The sequence below is a fragment of the Ammospiza caudacuta genome, chromosome 6, assembly GCF_027887145.1.
Source record: "Ammospiza caudacuta isolate bAmmCau1 chromosome 6, bAmmCau1.pri, whole genome shotgun sequence".
Lineage (NCBI taxonomy): Eukaryota > Metazoa > Chordata > Aves > Passeriformes > Passerellidae > Ammospiza > Ammospiza caudacuta.
In genome coordinates this window covers 10046837-10063595 of record NC_080598.1, presented here as the reverse complement: position 1 = coordinate 10063595, position 16759 = coordinate 10046837, and the positions used below count along the sequence as shown (strand labels likewise).

Genomic DNA, 16759 nt, shown 5'->3' with positions numbered 1-16759 from the left:
TTGTTCAATCCAAAAATGACTCTTAATGGTCTGTAATGTGGGCGCTGTCTGTCCCCCACTGCAGTTTTCCAGGCAGAATGGCCTTGGACATGCTCAAGCACATTTTTCTGTGTTCTGTAAGCTTCCTTTGATTCACAGAAGTGCATGTCCTAGACTTGGTCCTGGAAAATGCTTCAGCCATGATCCTGGACAATTTTTGAATCCATGCTGGACTGCCGAAATTTTTATTATCTCTCAGGAATTCTTCCTTTCCTTTTTTGGCTGCCCTGTCGCTTTCCTGCATTATTCTTTTATCTGCTCTATGCACTCTGTCTTATCTACACTTATCTTGACTTTTCTTTACCTCATCTTCTCTTTAACCTTTATTTTCCTACCTTTTTTTTTTTTTGTTTCCAACCTCCTGTTTCATTTTATGTCCTTCCTGGATCCATCTCATCATTTCTCAGTGCCATAGGATCAGTGCTGACTTCCTTCCTTTCTGCAGTGGGAATGGGAAATTCTCTGGAGTCATTCTGTAAACTCAGCCTGCAGCATGTGACGTGAATTTACACCTCTCTCATTCCTCTGCCCTTTTCCACTGCTACTCTGGAGTGGTCCCCTCAAGAACCAGGGAGGAAATTGCTCCTGGTACCCTGCAGGCTCCCATCCTGCATCCCTCACTTTCTGTCCCTTTCTCCTCTTACCTGCTGCCCAGGATTCTGACACTGAGCTCTGTGGTTTCTCATGTGGGTGTTTAATCTGGGTTTGGGGGGTTAGAGCAGAGCACAGCAGCTGAGGACAGCTTCCATCTCTGCCCCTTGGCAGTGGGGCTGACTGCAGGCAAATCCTTCCCCATCATCATCTTGGTTGGTTTAGCCACACACGGAAATAGGTGTTTCTCTCCCTTTCCTCAGTCACAGGATGGTTTGGGCTGGAAAGGACCTTTAGAGGTCACCCAGTGCAAGCCCCTGCAATGAGCTGGACATTTTCTGTGAGAGCAGCTTGCTCAGCCACAGGTATTTCTGATTGCTCAGAGGCTTGAGAGATGTTACAGGGGGTGGAGACCATGCTTTGGCTATAAATATGGGTAATTTCTCCCCCAGGAAGTTCACCCATGTGGGGCTAAGCCAAGGAGGAGGTCTGAAGGATCCTACATGAGATGGGATCCACAGGCAGATGGGAAGAGGTCGTACACGGAGCCCTTGTCCCAAGGACCAGCTCAGGCCACTCTAGCAGAGACAAGCAGCTCCTGCAGGGCTCTGTGTGTCCTTGGCTCTGTCCAACCATGCAGCAAGAAGGCCTCATGGGTACATCCATTCTGTCTGACAGCAGAAAGGGTTAATAGAGTCCTTATGCTGAGAGAAAACCCCTCCTGTAACACCTTGGATGCCACACCCGTGGCTGGGCTGGCCAGGATGCTGTGTGTGGGTGCTGCTCAGCATCTCAGGGACAGAAAATTGTCCCTGCTGTTCCCACCTTGCAGTGTTCTCTCTAACAAAGAGCATTTGATGCCTCCCTCACTGTCAGAGCTCAGTGCATCCCTCCGGGTGTCCAGAGTTGCCAGGACCCCGCCGGGGGTCTCAGAGACCCCAGCACACAGCTCAGAACACCTGGGGATTTGATTGTGACCCCTGGAGCAAGTCACCAACTTTGTATGAGGACATGAAAGTCACACAGGTTTGAATGGTGTAATAACAAAATGATCACAGGGTGAAAATGTAGATTTTAGGATTTTTGGTATGGGGGTTATGGAGACAAGATGGAGGAATCTGGGCATGTCCAGCCTTTCTCCTTCTTCTTCTTGCTCTCCATTTTCTGCAGTGATGTTGGCACTTTGGGATTGGTTTAGAGTAGAAGCTCACTGTCTAACACAGGTGATGGGTATTGGGAATTAAGTGTAAATATGTTATACGTAGTTTGCAGTATAAAAGGACAACACAGAGTGCCTGTGGCTGCCCTGCTGAGCAGATCTCGGCTGGGCAGAAAGAAAATTTTATAGATAAGAATTAATAAACAACCTCAAGAGCGAACAGTGAAGAGTGCAGACTCTTGTTCATCCGCACGGGCCGGAGCAGAGACACCCCGCACATCTGGGGCAGCAATGAACGCCCAAAGCCCCGAGCTCAGCAGCCTGATGCCTTTCCGTGGGGATTGTGATGAAGCAGCACCACCCAGCGCAAAGGAGGAGTCAGGACACAAAGCCCGAGCCCGGCGGGGAAGGAACGAGCTCATGAGCTCAGGTCCGTGTGAGCCGCTGAACCTCATCCACAACGGGACTTCTGACAGTGCCATTGCACAATGCCCAGCCTCACACTTTGTGCCACGCCACCAACCTCCAGCCCCAAATCTGTCCTGGCTGTTTGTGACCGTGTTCACAGAGGTCTTACATTGAGGGAAGAGATGAGGCTCTGACTCCATGTTTCAGAAGGCTGATTTATTATTTTATGATATATATTACATTAAAACTATACTAAAATAATAGAAGAAAGGATTTCATCCGAAGGCTGGCTAAGAATATAACAGAATCAGAAAGAATGATAACAAAAGCTCTGTCTCAGATTCTCTGTCTGAGCCAGCAGAGTGTGATTGGCCATTAATTACAAACATCCTAGACCGACCAGTCACAGCTGCACCTGTTGCATTCCACAGCAGCAGGTAATCATTGTTTACATTTTGTTCCCGAGGCCTCTCAGCTTCTCAGGAGGAAAAATCCTAAGGAAAGGCTTTTTCATAAAAGATGTCTGTGACAACTGTTGAACAATCTATGTCTGCACAGGAGTGCCCCAATCATCCAAGAGGTCTCTGGAAAGCTCTGAGAAATGCTTCCTGCTGCCGCTGCTGGGCATACTGACCCAGAACAGCCCATTGCTGCCTGGGTTTAGTGCTCACAACCTACCTGACAATATTTACTGCATAACTGTCAGTGGTGGCCTTGGATATAATGATAACAACATTGTGAACTTTCAGATCCTGCTAAGAACGCTGAAGACAGCTGACAGCTGACAGGACAAAACCCCAGGACAAAACCCCAGGGCAAAACCCCTGCAAATCTTACAGGTGAGTGCATGCCTGAGGCTCTCACTCAGCTGTTTAAAATCTGTCTAGAAAATGAAAGTGTGCTTGGGTTTAGTTCGTTTATAGCACTTAAAAGTGGTCCTAAGGTATTGTTCAATAATTATATAGTGAATCAAGGCTTTGTGCCCAAGTTCCTTTTTGCAAGCATTGTTCTGACAGACAGTGTTCACCTGAACTAGTTTCAGTCTCTGTTTTTTTCTGAAGTTCCCATTCATTTTGTACTGCTATGGATGTTCACCCTCATGCTCTGGACAGTGCTTTTGGGTTTTTTTCTTAATTCCACAGCTATGATACCTTATTTTTTGGCAGTAAAATTCCCTAAAGCACTGACCTGGCTGCAGAATGGCACTTTCCTTGGAGAGTAATGCTGCCTCTCCCTCCCAGCCAGCCCTGCACTGCTCTCGGTGCCTGTGCAGTTTTCACTGCAGCCCCAGAATCCATGGCTGTCTCTCAGGGCTCTGGAGGAGTGCAGGGTTTGGATTTTGGCTTCAGGGTGGGAATCTGTGCATGATCTGACGTGTGGCATCTCAGCTATATCCTAGGCACCCCGGGAAAGCAAGCTGTCATCCATGAGCAACCACTCACTCTGCAAAGTCAAGCTGTCTTGGAAGAGGTGCTGGAAAGGGTGAGATTTAACCTTACAATTAATAATTTGTTTAATTCACCTCTGTGAAACCTTATTGTGCTCCAATAGTTTCTGCAGAACAGCTTATTTCACCCAGAGTAATTCAGTGCATTGTAGCATGTGCTGGTCTGCTTCATGTCATTGGAATCTTGTGTTATGCAAGATTTTCAGTAACTTGCCTTCAATTTTCATGGTAATTAGCATTTTCTGTCTATCAAGCACAGCATTAGGTTCCTATTTATGTCTCAGTAATTTGATAAGTTGTTTCTAGTTAGTTCTGATTCACTTTTCCAGATCTTCACTTAACTTTTAGTCATGTTTCTTCTACCTTTTGTGCAAATGGACCTAATGCTTTTGCTGTAGCTTTCCATTGAAATATAATATCATAAATCAAGCTGATGTTTGCTCTACTAAAATCTGGTGACTCCCTGCTATTCAGTATCTACTGAAAATGCTGGGCATTTTCCTAAGCTAATGAAAAACCTCCCTGTGGTCCTGTGATTTCCAAAGGAACAGCACTGAGTTTTTCTTATCTCCATAGCTTTAGCTTGACTCGTGCTCAAAGACAGGAATGGCTCAATAACTGTATGTGGTGATTTGGTAGTTTGGCAGGGTTTTGTGCAGGTACAGGGCTAACATGTGATGTAAGAAAAGGCTTTTTTTGCAGCATTATATTTTTGCAGCATTGCAGCTTTTCAAGCTTTCCAAGTTGCTCATTCTGATTTAAACACTCTTGAAATATGCTTAATATGTCGGGGTTTTTTCATTGTTGGTGGGGGGTTTTTTTCTGTTTTTTGTTTTGTTTTGTTTTTTTTTTTAATTTGGTTTTCTTTTTTGCCTGACTTAGGAAAATGTAACATCACTTTTTTATTCTCCAGTTGAGTGTAGTGTTATCTTCTTAATTCAAAACACATTTGCTGTATGGAAAAAGCATCTTGCCTTGTGAAAGGACAGGTAGGAGCTGTTTTAGTGGCCAGTGCCCTGTGGCACAGAGATTGCCAGGCACTGGGGAGCCCTGTGCCAGGCACACACACCTGGCCAGGTCCCGGTGGGCGCTGCTGCTGTACCTGGTGGTGAGGTGATAACCAGCTGGGCTTTGCTGCCAAAGTCAAACCCAGCAGTTTTCCTGTGAATCCCAGCCAACTGGGCCCAAGGGCTCTGTCCCTCAGCCTCTGCTTCCACTGGTTTGGAGGGGTTGGATCCCAGTTATTCACCCCAGGAGCTGCCCCTCCATCCTTTTCCCCACTGTTCTGTTCCAGTCGTGGGAGATACTTGGGGTTTGGATTTTTTCCCCCTGCAGTTCACTGCAGATCCCCAAAAACCCACAGGAGAGAAGATGTGCTTCCACCACCAGGTGAGGAGCCTGATTTTGGAATGTTTGATGGAACTGGCCCAGTAGCTTTTCCTTCCTGCTCCATGGCAGGTCCAGCCTGTGCCTTTAGCTTGGAGCCCTCAGTCCTCAGGGAAAGGAACCTTTGGGAAGTTCTTACAGCTCTGCCCAGTGCTTTATGGATTGGGATGATTTTCTGGAATTAGGCTGTCCATTCTGACCCGTTTGTTCTCTCTCCCTGCAGACTGTGTTTGCTGAAAGGCTGAGGTGACACCAGGATCCGTGACATCCCTGACTCCCCGTGCCTTCCTGAGGCTGAAGCCACGTTTGCTGTCAGTGACCACAGAGTGAAAGATGCTAAAGACTGAAAACTTGGGGATTTTTCTCCTGAATCCCAAGACTCTCTGCAGCTGTACACTGTCTATCTCTTAAAAGAGCTTCTGGGTTTATAAAGCTTTTTACATTCTGCAATATTTATCTGTAACTCCATTAAAAAGAGTCATACTGTATCGATGTGGTGTGAATGACTTTGTTTGAGTTGGTTAATTAAAGCAAATTATTGATAAGGGGTTTGAGCATCCCTTAGTTGGAACTGGCAGCTCTTATTTATTTTCTCTTCACTCCTTTAATTCCTTTCAATTATTTCTTAAGCAATTACTGCAATTAGGATATACAATAAGGACAGCAGCATTTCTGCCCTCCTGGATTGGGAAATCCAAGCCCAATTCCTTGGAGAGACTGAGGGGATGGGTTTGGACAGTGGGAATTTGGTGAGGAAGAGAGAGGAGAGGTCCCACAAAAAGTGGCGAAGGCCAGTTCTGAGGGCTTTGGGCGCTCCTAGCCCATAAATCATCCTGGCTAAAGGGAACTTGGGGAAGCAAGGGGCCCTGTGCCAGGGGCCTGTGCTGGGACCCCTCAAATTGCAGCCAGAGGCGCTGGGCACTGCAGACTTTTGGGACACGGTTACTGAGAGGCTCCACCGCCTGATCCCGAGGGTTTTCCCATTGTTTCCTGTCGTGCCTAGCACCCGGCAAGGCATTACAGCCCCGCAGGCTGCAAATCCCATCGGAGCAGTTGGAATCACAGACGAGCACACAGAAACCAGGCTGGGAGAGGACACGGACTGTTCCATAGATTTATTTTTCGCAATGTTTTTTGAATTTATACCAGAATCTCTCCCCTCAGATCCCGTATCCCTGAGTTTTGAGTTTTCTCATAAAGAATTCTCGACCTGCACTGGGAAATGATTCCGTGGCCCGGGGGAGCGGCGGGGTCTGAGGGTCCTGGGGCCGGCACGGGGGTCCCCCCGCCCCGGCCGGTTCCCGGCCGGTTCCCGGTTCGGTCCGTGTGGAGCCTCTCCGTTCTGGAGCTCCCGCCGCCCGCGGCCATCCCGGTCCCGATCTCCGCCCCACACCGCGCCCGCCGCGGGAGAGGCGGCACCGCTCGGGACCCCCGGCAGCCGACACCGACAGGAGCCGAGCCAGAACCCCGGCCCCATCCCGACCCCGCCTCAGCGCTCGGGGCTCCGCGCAGCGGCCGGGCCCAGCCCCGGTTTCGGCCCGGTGCGACGGGCGGGGCCGGTGTGGGGGACACGGGCGGGGATGGCCCGGGGGACACGGGCGGGGCCGTGAGGGGGACACGGGCGGGGCCGGTCTGGGGAACACGGGCGGGGCCGGTGAGGGGGACACGGGCGGGGCCCGGTCTGGGGAACACGGGCGGGGCCGGTGAGGGGGACACGGGCGGGGCCGCGAGCCATGACCCCGCCCCCTTACCGGGCAGGGCGGGCCGGGCCGGGCCCGGGGCTCCGTGAGGCGGGGCTCGGGGGCGGGCCAGAGCTACGTGAGCGGGGCTCGGGGGCGGGGCCAGAGCTACGTGAGGCGCGGCCGGGGGCTACGTCAGGCGGGGTCGGGGGTGGAGCTTCAGGGGCGGGTCCCGCCTCCGGCTCAGGTGTGCGGGGTTGGGGCCCGGGACCGGCTCAGGTGTGCGGGACCCCAGCGCGGCTGCGCGGGGCGGGGCCGAGGTTATTTAACATCCGGTAATTGCTTTGGCCGCCATTTGCTCACTCGGAGCACGCTGCGGACGGGTGTCTTCTGTCCCCGCTCCGCAGCGTTTTCTCCCCTCCTGTTCCCCCCTCTACCTTTCCTTTCTCCTGCTTGTATTCCCCTTATTTCTCTGCTTTTCTCTCTCCCCCCTTTTCTCTCCTCCTCAAAGCCGACTCCTTTTCCTCCTCTTTCGGCCTTACCTACTGTCTACCCCTCTGCCGTTCCTTTTCCTCTCTGTATTCCCCTTCTCTCTCTTCCCCCCTTTCGGCCTCCCCTCCTGTCCCCTCCTCTACTCTTCCTTCTCCCCGTATTCTTCTTCTTTGTCCCCCAGACCCTCCCCTCCTCTCCCCCTAAATCTGACCCCCTGCTCTCCTCTTTCCTGTCCTGTCCCTATCCCGCTACTCCTTTCTGTTCCCCCTCTCCCTTCTCTGTCCACTGTCCCTCTGTCCCTTTCCAGCCTTTCCCTTCCCTTTCGCTTTCCTCCCTGCTGCCCCTCCTCTCTTCCCGTTTTCTCCGTTCCTTCTTTCCCCTCAGCCGCGGGGCTGGGGGTGCCGGACAACAATAAAGCCCAGAGGGCCGGAGTCCGGCGCCCCCGGCCCCGCTGGAGCCCCGGTGCTGTCCCATGCAGTTCCATGGTTGTGAACGCAGGGGGCGCTGCCGGGGCTCCGCTTCCCCCATCCCACGGGGGCCCCTCGTTTGGAGGGGGGTCCCGGGATGGGGGATCGGGTTTGGGGACCCCCTTGTTTGGAGGGGGTCCTTGGGGGGTGGTGGGGGGTTAGGAAGGGCCCCCTCGTTAGGAGGGGGTCCTTGGGGGGTGGTGGGGGGGCTAGGAAGGGCCCCCTCATTAGGAGGGGGTCCTTGGGGGGGGGTAGGTAGGTAGGGCCCCCTCCGGAGGAGGGGGTCCGGGGGAGGGGGGCGGGGCGGGGGGGGAAGCAGAGGGGAGCACGTCACTCTGCGCCGTGAAACACGTACACGTGTAAAAAAACCCCACAGACACACACACGAACGGCCCCCCCCCGCCCCCCTCCCCCGGAGGGGGCCCGCCCCGCCCCCCCCCGGGACCCCCTCCTCCGGAGGGGGCCCTACCTACCTACCCCCCCCCCCCCCCCCCCCCCCCCCCCAGGACCCCCTCCTAATGAGGGGGCCCTTCCTAACCCCCCCACCACCCCCCAAGGACCCCCTCCTAACGAGGGGGCCCTGTAACCCGCACCCACCCGCCCCCCAGTGTGATGTAGGGACAGCCGGAACCCCGGCGGTGTGTGGGGCGGTGATTGAACTGCAATGCGGGGGACCCGCAGAGCGGCTTCCGCCCCGTGTGGGGACCCCAGCGAGGGCGGGGGCGCCGGGCTCCGGCCCTCAGGGCTTTATTATTGCCCGGCACCCCGAGCCCCGCGGCTGCGAGGAAAGAAAGAGAGCAGAGAATGGAGAACGAGAATAGGGGAGCGGGGGGATACGTGAGGAGAGGTGGGGAGAGGTCGGGGTGTGCAGGGCGGCAGGGGACGGGGCATGGGGGAAGCCGGCTGGGGAGGGAAGGGAGAAGGAAGGATCGAGGAGTAGGGTAGGGTAGGGTAGGTAGGGGCGAGTAGGGGAATAGGGAGGTGGGATGGGACGGAGGGGGCAGGGGGCGGCCGTAGGGGGGGGAGGGAGGGGAGGGCTAGGGGGGAGAGGGAGGGGGGGGGTTTGGGGGGGGGGGGTGGGTGTGGGGGAGGGGAGGAAGGGAGGGGAGAAAGGAGAGGTATTGAGAAAAAGAAATACAAAAGAAAAGAAACGCAGAAGAAAATATAGAGGAACAGAAACATAGAGCCCCGTCCGACAGCAACCTACCCCACCAAACGCCGAGGAGCAAATGGCTCTGCGGGGCCCTCCCCGCGCCTTAAATCCCCAAGGCCCCGCCCCGCGGCAGCCGCACTGGGATCGCTCACACCTGTGGTGACCCCGCCCCTCACACCTGCGCCGGCCCCGCCCCCGGGGCCCCGCCTTCCCCCCGCCCCCCTTCCCGCCCATAAAAGCCGGCGGATCCGCCCCTGTCCCGCTTTCTTCGGGGGATGCTCGGCTTGGGATGCTGCGGGAGCCACGGTCGGAGCGCTGCGAGGAGATCCGGATCGGGGTCTGGTACTGCGTGGAGCCCAAGGCGCTCAGGTAAGACCGGGATCGGGATCTGGACCCGGAGACTCGGGTCCTGGTCCTGCCGGTGTCTGCTGTGGAAGGCGGGCAGGCTGTGGGTGCTAGGGCTGGATGGTCGAGGCGAAATTGGGACTGGGATCGGACCGGCACCTCTACAGGAAGGAAGAGCCGCTCCGAGACAGCGCTGGGATCGAGCTCGGCGCTGCTGCTCCGGCTGCGGCCAGTGCGGGGCTGGATGATCTAGGCGGGACTGGAATCGCTACAGGCGGGAAGAGCCGCTCCGGGATGGGCGCTGGCACTGAGCCCAGCGCTGCCGTTCCTGCTCCGGCCAGTGCAGGGCTAGGGTCCCGCTGGGGCTCCGGGCCGTGGGGAACCGGGGCTATGATGGTGCCGGACCCCCAGGAAGACGGCGCTTCCCTGGAGTAGCCCCTGGATCACGGCTGGAAACGGGTAGGGCAGGTGAATCGCCTGTGGCAGCCCCAGGACCCCCCGGGCCCCGCCGCTCCCTCAGCGCCGCCGGCCCATCCCGCGGGGCGCCCCCTGGCGGACACGGCGCCGGCCCTCAGCTCCACGGGGGTACCGAGCCCGGCCCGGCAGTACCGCGGCCACCGCGCTCCCCTGTACCGGGACACCGCGCTCCCCTGTGAGAGCCACAGCGCCCACATCCCCCGGCTCCGTGTCCGCATCCCCGGGGGATCCCCGCCGAACGAGCGGGGCTATAGCGCTGGGGCCGCTGCTCCCGCTGCGGCTGTGCCCGGTGTGGGCCTGGAGGAGGCCGGAAACCCCCGAAGGGCTGGCAGCCCTCACGTCCCTTGGGATCTGCAGGAGGAGCTGTGCCTGCAGCGTGTCGAACACACGTCCCGGTGTGGGCACCGGGGTACCGGGACAGCGCTGGCACAGACACGGCTAAAACGCTGCCTGTGGCCCCTCAGCCTGGGGCTGCTCTGATCAGGTATGTGGAAACGCCTCAGCCCGGACAGACACCACCGACAGCCCAGAAGGACCCCAAGAGTAGCTGGCATTGCCTGGAATGGAGGCACGGGCTGTTTGCAGAGGGGGTCGGACAGCAGTTCCCGTTTCTGACCTCCCAGAACTCCCACAAAGCTCCCAGGTATGTCTCGGCCACCCAAATCTCCTCTCTCCTTTCCAGCTTGAGGCCATCATCCCTCAGCAGCACTAAAGCCAAAGTCATCTTCCTCACAGATACTGAACCCCAAGCAATATACCTTGGAGATGCCTCAAAATCAGAGGTTCAAGCAGGATGAAGTTTGGAACTTTCCAGGGAGCCAGCTAGAAGTGCAGAAGTGACAGAAAACTTTTGCAGGTGAGTCCCACTGGAAGTGTGCTGAAGGCAGGGATGTGCATCCCTTTCCTGAGGGAAAAAACGTGCAGAAGGTTACTGCTGAGACTCTGAAAGGAGCTGGGCTTCAGGGAGAGGTGTGCTGCCCTCAGCACAGGCTGGGAGTGCACCCAGCCACTGCCTTGTCCTGCTTTGAAATATCAATGGGAGCCCAAGCTCCAGGGGTGGGGGTGTGAAATCAGCTGGGTTCCAGGGAACTCTGCCAAGTGATCCCAGGGACATAAGTGGAGCTGGGGGATGAGGTTTTTAAACAGCAAGTTCTATGGAATATAGATCTGTCCTTGTCCAGATCCCACTCATCTTCCTGGAACCTCTGCTGGCTCTTGACACAGCTGGTGTAAAAGCGGTAGCTCTGTGTGGGAATTTCCACTCTCCATGAGGCACTGTCAGGTTATTCCAGCAGGAATTCATCAGGGAATGTGGGGCTATGGGTGTAACTCACCTGAACTAGCAAAGCTGATACCAACCCCCAAATCCAGGCACCACATAGAGAACAATCTTTGTGCTGCCCTGTCAGCTAAAAGCCCTGGGCTGGGAGATTTCAGCAACCAAATACATGGAATGCTCTAAATCCCAGTAGCCAGCATTCCCCAGGGGACAATCCCAGTCCCAGGGTGGCAGCTGGTGTCCTTCCCCTGCTGCTGGTGGGACAAATTCTCTTCAGAACAGACAGGAGCAGGGATGGGGAAAGTACCGGGAGATGGGCCGCTGGAACGCCGCTGAATGGGGAGATGAGGCCGCTGGAATGCCGGCTGAATCGGCTAAAAACATTCTTTCCCTGCAGGAGCCAGAGCAGATCCCTCCTGGCCAGGCTGGGGGCAGCTGCTGGCTCTGCTCTGGCGTAGAACACCCTGCCCTGCCTGGAGCCCTGACTCTGCTTTCCCTCCCGCTCCTGAGGGTGTCAGGGCTGCCGTGAGGGAGTTCAGACCCAACCCACCCCCGCCCCTCAGCCCACAGAGTGAACGATCCCAACAGGGAAATGCAGTGTTGTAATAAAAAACCTGCTAAAAAGGCTGTGGCAACACTGTAATGGGATTCCCAGGAGCCTTCTGGTTTGCTCCTGGTTCTGTTTTTATGTATTTTTAGTCCTTCAATTTGTGGGATTTGTTCTGGGACTCAGAGGTTGAGCAGGGCTGGCTTGGATTGGCCTTCACCTCTGCTCCCCCTTGGGCCGAGCTGGGCGGACTCATCCCCTCAGCTCTTCCCTCCAAAACACCCCTGACTCATTTCCCTGCAGGTGAACCCGGGTTTTGCCCCAGGCTGTCCCCTCCTCACCTGCCCTTGCCCTCACGGTGTCCCTTCTGTTCCCCGCAGTGCCCTGGGGACACCAGGGAGGTCCCTCTGCCTTTCTCCTGCCCCTCTCCAGCCCCGGCCGCTCCTCTGCTCGCTCTCTCTGCCCCTGTCCCACACGGCGGGGCACAAAAGGGGAAAGGGGTCATTAATTTAATTAGTTCTGCAATTAATTATTTCCAATTCCCCAGTGAGAAGAACATGAACTCACAGCCACCGAGGCCTGACAGGTTCCTGCAGTGAGAGCTCAGCACACATCCACAGAGGTAAGTCCAGCATCTGCAAGGAAAAAAAGAAAACTGTGATTTATTTTGCTTCTAAGTTATTTCAAGTTCTTAGAGCCCAGCCAATATTTGCTCTTGATTTTGGTTGGGTGAATTGTAAATAGTGGGCACAGGTCATGCCATTTATGGGGGCAGAAAAAGTAGATTAAGCTCACCTTATTTCAAGTTATTAAAAAAGATTTAGAACTCTTTAAACACAACACCCTTCAATTACCATAATGTTTCTTCCTTGATTTTCACTAATTCTCAGTATATTTTATAAATCTTTAAATAACACCTCTTCCTTAACAGACCATAAAACATTAGACAAAAAGTCCTAATACCAGTCTCAGGCTTACACAAGAGACCCTCCCCACGACCAAATAAAAAAATCAAACTAATGTAGCAAAAGTAGACCTTATTAACATTAAAAATACAACTCAACCATATAAAAAAATAACTCCAAATTTATTTCCTCTAAACACCAAATACTCTTCAAATTCTAAATCAAAAACTCTTTAAAAAGTAACAAAAACCATAAAAAAATCTTCAAATATCAAAAACCTGATAAGTAAATATTACTCAAAGCCCACAACAAATATAGAATAATCTAATCAATATCCTAAATACAAAAAAAAACCACTATACAAATGAGTACTATTCTAAATAGAACATAAACAAAAATCTTTTACCAAGAAACATAGCTCCCAATAAATAAAACCACCATGTAAACATATAGGTAGTAATAGTAACCCAACAACCTAAACTTTCTCCAAAACATTTTAAAAACTTCAATATTTATAAACAACCTTCAATAACACAAGAATTAATAAAATCAAACAATATTAAATTTCACTACATTTAAGTCTAAATAGTCTTAAATTTCATTTTATCACTGTAATGGTCTATTAAAATTAGGTTTATTATTTCTTACTATCAGAATTAATTAATTCTAAATCTTATTTAATGAAACTTATCCTAAATTTTATTAAAAATCATTTATCCAAACTATACAGTATATAGGTATTTTTCTTTAAAAAGTAAAACAACTCAAATTAAAACAATTAAAATAAAACAATAACAAACACCTATTCATAAGTAAAAAAAAACCAGTTTATTACACCATCCATTTCATAAAAAATTCTATTCTTCATTACAATCTCTAGTTTTTATCTTTTATAAATAACACCAAAAAATAGCAATTACTATTAATGATGCTATTTTAAAATTTTTACTTTATTTCCCTAATATATAAATATTTTTTAAAAGTTATCTTAACTTTTCCAAACACTTACTACTAATAGACTAATTATAGAAAATTATAGAAACAGTGAAGGTGATGTGGTGCAGGGTTGATAATGTGAGGGTAGGGTTGTATAGAGTAAAGTAAGAGTTCAGAATTATAACAGAAGCATCTGTGTGCAAGTGAGACAGAAGCCTATTGAGCAAAAGTGTGCACAGTGCAGCAGAGTTAAATAAAGGTAATAGCTTAGAAAAGCAAAATAAACCCTGTGGCAGCTGTCTGTGGGTTAGGAAGTTACACACTGCCTTGGAACAATGAACTTGTGACTACTCTGGAACTGTAGCAAACAACTTACTCTGTAAAGTCTGCTGGCCTCTGAGGCTGGTGTTTGTGTGAGCAATAAACCCTTCTCACCAGAGCCAGGGCACTGAGGCTGGTGTTTGTGTGAGCAATAAACCCTTCTCACCAGAGCCAGGGCACTGAGGCTGGTGTTTGTGTGAGCAATAAACCCTTCTCACCAGAGCCAGCCCAGTGAGGCTGGTGTTGGTGTGAGCAATAAACCCTTCTCACCAGAGCCAGGGCACTGAGGCTGGTGTTTGTGTGAGCAATAAACCCTTCTCACCAGAGCCAGGGCACTGAGGCTCTTTTCTGACCCAGAGATGGAGCAACTGAGAGGCATTTTAAAAACTTGTATTCCATGTTCAGTCTCATGTGATGGGTGAGACAATAGAGATGTTAGAATTCACGCCATCACAATCAGAAGCCAACTATTTAATAATTCCAATACACTGTAAGTGTTTCTTGGCCTACCAGCTTTTGCCACACCATGCTGTAAATGCCTTAAAGCCAATAATCTAAAACTACCCCTCGTGAACCTCATTACAATGCATCTTCCATAGTTCTATGTCTCTAAGGTATCCAGTCTTATTTACAAAATCATCCTTTAAAACTGTTTCTAGCCCCAGTTCTCTCTCAGCACTGTCTGTCCTATTCCGTGGCATTTCTAAGTCAGCATTTCTTATCTCAAAATTTCCATACAGATCCACACTACGTGAGCCTTCTGTCAGACTCTGGAAATTTCCTACACATCCATTTCCCTCCCAGAGCTGTTCCCTGCCCAGCCCAGGGGCTGTGAGTGCTGCTGCAGGGCACAGGGGCTGGAGGAGCCCTGCAGTGTGACATTAAAGCCAGCAGAGCAATTTCCAAGCACAAAGAGATCCATCCTCACCTGCTCTGATGGCTGAATCCCTGGGGCTCATCCTTAGGTGTCCCTGCTCCAGGGAGGATGGCCTGGGCTCACACGCTGCCCTGCCAGCAGAAGGGAAAGGGTTAATGGAGCTTTTGGGCACGTTCTGTCCCCAGAGGGGTTTGGCACAGGCACGGGAAGCTCTCACACACAGAGAAAGGGTTAATGGAGCTTTTGGGCACGTTCTGTCCCCAGAGGGGTTTGGCACAGGCACGGGAAGCTCTCACACACAGAGAAAGGGTTAATGGAGCTTTTGGGCACGTTCTGTCCCCAGAGAGGTTTGGCACAGGCACGGGAAGCTCTCACACACAGATTATCCCGAGCCAGAGCCCTCCAGGGCACCCTGGAGACAGAGAGCAGGAGCAGACCCGGCTGCAGCACTGATCCTGCTCCTGCTTTCCCAGAGGGGCAGGGACAGCATTTCCTCCCGACCCCGAGAGCCCCAAGGACAGTCACTCATTGGGGTGGCTCTGGAGCTGCCACTTTGCTGGCACTCCTGCCCTAGAGCCAGCAGGTTTCTGTGGGAGCAGGAGTTATTTGTGCGGGTCAGAGGCTGCACATCCCTAGAGCATTCCCTTAGGGACACAAAGCTTCCCACGTGCATTCTGTAGTCCAGTTTGTAATCTAAGTGCATTTCAAGAGAGTTTAAATGGGAATGAGGTGGCTTGGTGCCAGCCCAGCATCAGATATGGGGCATGTGAAAAACGCCAATCGCTTGTTTTTAAAATTTTTAAAAGTTTAATAGTAATAAAATGGTTAAAAATTAGTAACACAATTAGAGTAATAATAATTTGGACAAATTGAATTAAGACAATATGAGACAATAGAGACACAGAGTTATGGACGTCCGGGTACCTTTTCTGGGCAGCACGAGCCTGAAAAAGGACCCACGTTAACAGAGGATTAACCCTTAAGAACAATGGCCCGTTGCATATTCATACACCTCATACATGATGCATAAATTCCATTCAAACACGGGATTCTGTCTGGGCAGTGTCAGCTTCTTCCTTCTAATCCTAGCAGCACCTCCAAGGCGGGAAGAAGTTTGTTTCTTCTGATAAGAAGGCAATAAATTCTCTTTCTCTGAAAGATTCAGGTGTCCTCTGGCTGCTATATTCCTGCAAGCCCTTTCTGTTAAACAAAGCATCTTACATAGCATAGTTTCTATTTTAACAATTTTTATAACCTAAAGCCATATTTAACACGCTACTTAAGAGAATTAATACAGCATTGCTTTCTAACACAACACATATAATATTCATTTTAATATTTGCCAAAAGCCAATCATGAAATACATGCATTTTTCACAGGCATCAGGACACTCACCAGACACATTCCCTGCAGACTGTCCCCTCTCAGCACTCCAGCTGCAGCATTCGCATTTCTCACCGAGTTCTCTTTGCAGGATTCCCAGCAGGAAACTGGTGGCCTCTTCCAGATGCAAATCCCCAAGGCAGGGCTGCTCCTCTCCCCCCGGAACCCCCCCTCCCTCCATCCTTTCCTCCTTTTATAACCACGGCTCCACCCTGCATTCACAGGGAGGCTCCCAGGTGCTTCCCAGACCCAAATCATTCCAGGTGTTTCAGGAATTAACAGAAATAAGCTCGTCCCTTTTGGGGTAACAAATTATCTGTTTCCCCATTCCCCCTTCTGGCTCGTTCCCTAAGGCAAAACACCCGGATCAGGCGGGGGCCGGGGTAAAATGTCAAGTCCAAAGCCAAACCAAAGTTGTTTTTCCATCGGTTTCCCTCAGGACTGTTCAGTTTCCCCGCCGTTCCTCGGCCGCAGGAGCAGCTCCTCTCTGGGAGCCGTGGGGTGGCGCAGGGACCCCCGTGCCGCTGCCTCCCGAGAGCGGAGCCCATCCCATCAAAGCGCAGCTGGGGCGCGGCGCGGGTTTCGCTCCATGGAACGGGATCGCAGCGAGCCGAGAGTGCCGGCACAGACCCGTCCCGCCCGGCAGCGGCTCCGGCAGCCACAGCACACGCGGCCCTGGGGGTGCCACCCGCCCGGGTGGCCCCTGCGCGCCCCTGTCCCCTCCGGCCGCACCCGAGGGCACCGTCCCCTGCCCGAGCCAGGGGAATTGTCCCGATCCCGGCACAGGGACAGGGCGGAGAGAGCGACCCCGCGTTCCGCAGGGCGGGCACGGGGCTGGGCACGGAACCGCAGCCCGGCCGCCTTGTCC

The 16759-nt window shown here is 52.4% G+C and overlaps 1 long non-coding RNA gene across 1 annotated transcript; it reads left to right on the top strand.

Annotated features, from left to right (window-relative positions):
• The first annotated feature begins 9263 nt into the window (after positions 1-9263).
• Positions 9264-12091, top strand: LOC131559460 (uncharacterized). The gene is made up of 3 exons (XR_009274880.1): positions 9264-10286; positions 10379-10499; positions 12017-12091. It is a non-coding gene; the product is annotated as an uncharacterized LOC131559460 (long non-coding RNA).
• Positions 12092-16759: the final 4668 nt, after the last annotated feature.